The following is a 4,587-nucleotide window of genomic DNA, read 5'->3' on the forward strand; positions in this document are numbered from 1 at the left end:
TTGTCATGCATGAAACCATTACAGATGGATAGATTGAATTTTTCTGATAATTTTTCATATATAAATTATTTCATTTGGAGTTACGGTTGAATTTCTATGATTTTTAGAAGTTTTAAACATTTTCTAGAATTTCCTGAATAAAAATAATTCCAGTAAATGAATAATTGCGTCACTGTGACGTCAGCGAGTCAAAGGCGCCAGCCCAGGTCAAACCTGACTGGTGGGGCCCACTGGTCAGTGACTCTGTGCACTAACTATGTTTAGTTAGCCTAATTACTGGGCAGGGCCCACTAGTCAGTGACTATACTAATTAAACTAACTAATTTTAGTTAGAAACTAATCTAGATAATTAGCAGAGGGGGGCCCACTTGTCATTGACTCAAAGGAGTCAACTGGGCCCACCCAGTCCATGTCAGTGGTCAAACCCACTGGTCAACAGGGCTAATCCTGCCGGCGTTGAGTCGCCGGCGAGGCCGAGACGGCGGAGGGCTTCGGAAAACGCCCTCAGGCGACCAAATCGACGGTGGAGACCATCTACGGGTAGCTGGGAACGAGCCGCGGCATTTGGTGGTGGTAGTTGGGCTCGGGGTGGCCGGAAACGTCGCCGGCGACGAGCTTGGCGGTCGCCGGAGTCGGGTGAGGATGGTTTCGAGGCGACGGTGCACGGGAGAGAGAGCTAGTGGTGGCTACGGGTTCCTGGCGCTGCACTGAGCACAACTGCGGGCTTGGCCCCGAGCCACAGTGGCTCTGGCCACGACGGCGCCATGGCCGGCGGCGGGGATCTCTCGGGTGCGGTGGAAACGGCGGCTACAGGGGCCAAATGAGCACGGGAGCTAGGGGAAGAGGAAGAGGAGCTCACAGCGGAGTCGGAGAGGGGGTCAGCGAGCTCGGGGAGGTCCTGGCGGCGGTGGATCGACCGGAGATGGCTCAGGTGCCCGAGGTTGAAGACGAGGGCAAAGGCGGCGTTGCAGGGCCTCCGGCGATGCGTGGCTCGGTGGGGAGGTCCAGGGCGACGAGGCGAAGCTATTGGGCTCGTCGGAGGGGCGAGGGAGCGGCTGTGGTGGCAACTACGGCGATCGGCGGTGAGGGACGCGCTCGGCCATCGCGGGAGAGGAAGAGGGAGACGAGGGGGAGAGTGAGCGTGATGAGAGGGAGATGTGGGGGTCGCGTGGCACCTCTAGGCGTCTCCCGGGCATCGGCAGAAGCAGGAGGTGGCCGGCGCGTGGCCGGCGCACGGCGAGCACGCGCCCCGCGTCCTTCTGGCGGCGAGGAGGACGACGACTGGCGGCGCCAGCAGGCTGGGCCGAGCCAGGTGGCTGGGCCAGCACAGGTAAGGCCCAGGTGGGCTTCCTTCTCTTTTTTTTGATTTTCTTTCTGTTTTCTATTTAACTGCAACTGTTTAGCTTTATTAAAAATACTAAAACGTTTCCAAAAATCCTGAAAATAAATGTGGCCTCTGTTTAGAATATTTCCAACAGGAAACATTTATTCCCAGAATTATTTGAGCATTTAAATTATTTTATAGCATTTAAATGCCCAAATTCAAATACTTATGACTTAATTCAGTGAACTTCTGTTGACCTAGAAAATTGTGCACCAATTTTGCCAGAGGTTCTAACCTAAGACAAGGAGGGTGAACTTTTTAGAAGGGCATTTCAGGTTCATTGAAAACAATTTTAGTAAACCCTAGTTGTTTCCAGGGGGGTGTTGGGGGTTCTGTCTTCCCCAATTCAAATTTAAGAAGAATTTAAACATGATACACATTCTAATGCTTGAACTAGCTAGGGTGTGACACTTTGGGTGTTAGTCACATGGAGATGTGAACCAATCACATAAAGATGTGAACTATTGGTGTTAATCACATAGCGATGTGAACTAGATTATTGACTCTAGTGCAAGTGGGAGACTGAAGGAAATATGCCCTAGAGGCAATAATAAAGTTATTATTTATTTCCTTATTTCATGATAATTGTTTATTATTCATGCTAGAATTGTATTAACCGGAAACACAATACATGTGTGAATACATAGACAAACAGAGTGTCACTAGTATGCCTCTACTTGACTAGCTCGTTAATCAAAGATGGTTATGTTTCCTAACCATGGACAAAGAGTTGTTATTTGATTAACGGGATCACATCATTAGATGAATGATCTGATTGACATGACCCATTCCATTAGCTTAGCACCCGATCGTTTAGTATGTTGCTATTGCTTTCTTCATGACTTATACATGTTCCTATGACTATGAGATTATGTAACTCCCGTGTGCCGGAGGAACACTTTGTGTGCTACCAAACGTCACAACGTAACTGGGTGATTATAAAGGTGCTCTACAGGTGTCTCCAAAGGTACATGTTGGGTTGACGTATTTCGAGATTAGGATTTGTCACTCCGATCGTCGGAGAGGTATCTCTGGGCCCTCTCGGTAATGCACATCACTTAAAAGCATTGCAAGCATTGCAACTAATGAGTTAGTTGCGGGATGATGTATTACAGAACGAGTAAAGAGACTTGCCGGTAACGAGATTGAACTAGGTATTGGATACCGACGATCGAATCTCGGGCAAGTAACATACCGATGACAAAGGGAACAACGTATGTTGTTATGCGGTCTGACCGATAAAAGATCTTCGTAGAATATGTAGGAACCAATATGGGCATCCAGGTCCCGCTATTGGTTATTGACCGGAGACATGTCTCGGTCATGTCTACATTGTTCTCGAACCCGTAGGGTCCGCACGCTTAAGGTTTCGATGACAGTTATATTATGAGTTTATGAGTTTTGATGTACCGAAGGAGTTCGGAGTCCCGGATGAGATCAGGGACATGACGAGGAGTCTCGAAATGGTCGAGACGTAAAGATCGATATATTGGACGACTATAGTCGGACTTCGGAAAGGTTCCGAGTGATTCGGGTATTTTCGGAGTACCGGAGAGTTACGGGAATTCGCCGGGAGAAGTATTGGGCCTTATTGGGCCATACGGGAAAGAGAGAGGGGCTGCCTAGGGCAGGCCACGCCCCCCCCCCCAAGGCCTAGTCCGAATTGGACTAGGGGGAGGGGCTGCGCCCCCTTCTTCCTTCCCTTCTCCCTTCCCCTTCCTTGTCTCCTACTCCTAATACTTGGAAGGACTCCTAGTTGGACTAGGAAAGGGGGAATCCTACTCCCGGTGGGAGTAGGACTCCCCTAGGGCGCGCCATAGAGAGGGCCGGCCCTCCCCTCCTCCACTCCTTTATATACGGGGGCAAGGGGCACCCCATAGACACACAAGTTGATCTTCGTGATCGTTCCTGAGCCGTGTGCGGTGCCCCCCTCCATGATATTACACCTCGGTCATATTGTAGCGGTGCTTAGGCGAAGCCCTGCAACAGTAGAACATCAAGATCGTCACCACGCCATCGTGCTGACGGAACTCCTCCCTGAAGCTTTGCTGGATCGGAGCCCGGGGAGCGTCATCGAGCTTAACGTGTCAGAACTCGGAGGTGCCGTCCGTTCGGTGCTTGGATCGGTCGGATCAGGAAGACGTACGACTACTTCCTCTACGTTGTGTTAACGCTTCCGCTTCGGTCTACGAGGGTACGTAGACAACACTCTCCCCTCTCGTTGCTATGCATCACCATGATCTTGCGTGTGGGTAGGAATTTTTTTGAAATTACTACGTTCCCCAACACCATCCGGGTACGGACATCCTTAACAGAAAAGACAAACATGTCAAATTCAACGGTGACAGAATTTTCACGTGTAAGAGAACGAACGGAAACAAGATTTTTAATGATGTCAGGTGAGACAAGTACGTTAGAAAGATATAATGGCATGGAGTTAGAAGGAAAAGCAGCATGACCGACATGAGTAATAGGCATGGAGGAACCGTCGCCCATGGTAATGCGAGCAGCGGCGTGAACGGTGAGAGGTAAGAAGGGTACCGGGGTTGGCGGCCATGTGAGCCGTGGCTCCGGTGTCCATATACCAGTCGCCACCGCCAGTGTACTATTGTGGCGTGGGGGCGGTGTGGAGGGCCGCTAGCATTGCGGGGTCCCAAGGCATCGGCGGGAGGGCCGGGGCCGACGACAGTGGCTGTGGCGGCGGTGCCGCGAACCCATCGGCCGGAGGCGGCCCATAGGCTGCAGAGGGGCCGTAGAGCGGCGCCGGCGGATACAACTAAGGAGCTGCGTACAGATCCTGATGAGATGCCAGGCGGGCGCCAAAGACGCCGGGGGCGGGGGCGCGCGGTATAGGCATGGAGTACGCGTGAACGACCCTCGTCCTAGGGTTCTGGCCGGCCTACCAGGGCGCCGGCGGGAGCGGCTGCTGCGGCTGGCGCGGCGCCCCGCAGTGGGCAGCCTGCTGCTGCTGCTTGCGGCCACCTTGGCCGCGACGCCCGCCCCGGCGCTGCTGCTGCCCGGCGGGGGGCGGCGGGAGGGCCTGCGGCGGCGCCGGGTAGGGGAATCTGGGCAGCGGCAGCGCCTGGAAGGGGCCCGGGGCGGGCCGCGACGGGGGAACCGGGGCGGTGGGTGGCGCACCGCCGCGGGTACCGACGGTGAGGGCCGCGTGGGTGGCCTGGGTGCGCGACATCCGCATCCTCCGC

Source organism: Triticum dicoccoides, chromosome 3A (genome assembly GCF_002162155.2).
Source record: "Triticum dicoccoides isolate Atlit2015 ecotype Zavitan chromosome 3A, WEW_v2.0, whole genome shotgun sequence".
NCBI classification, from domain to species: domain Eukaryota; kingdom Viridiplantae; phylum Streptophyta; class Magnoliopsida; order Poales; family Poaceae; genus Triticum; species Triticum dicoccoides.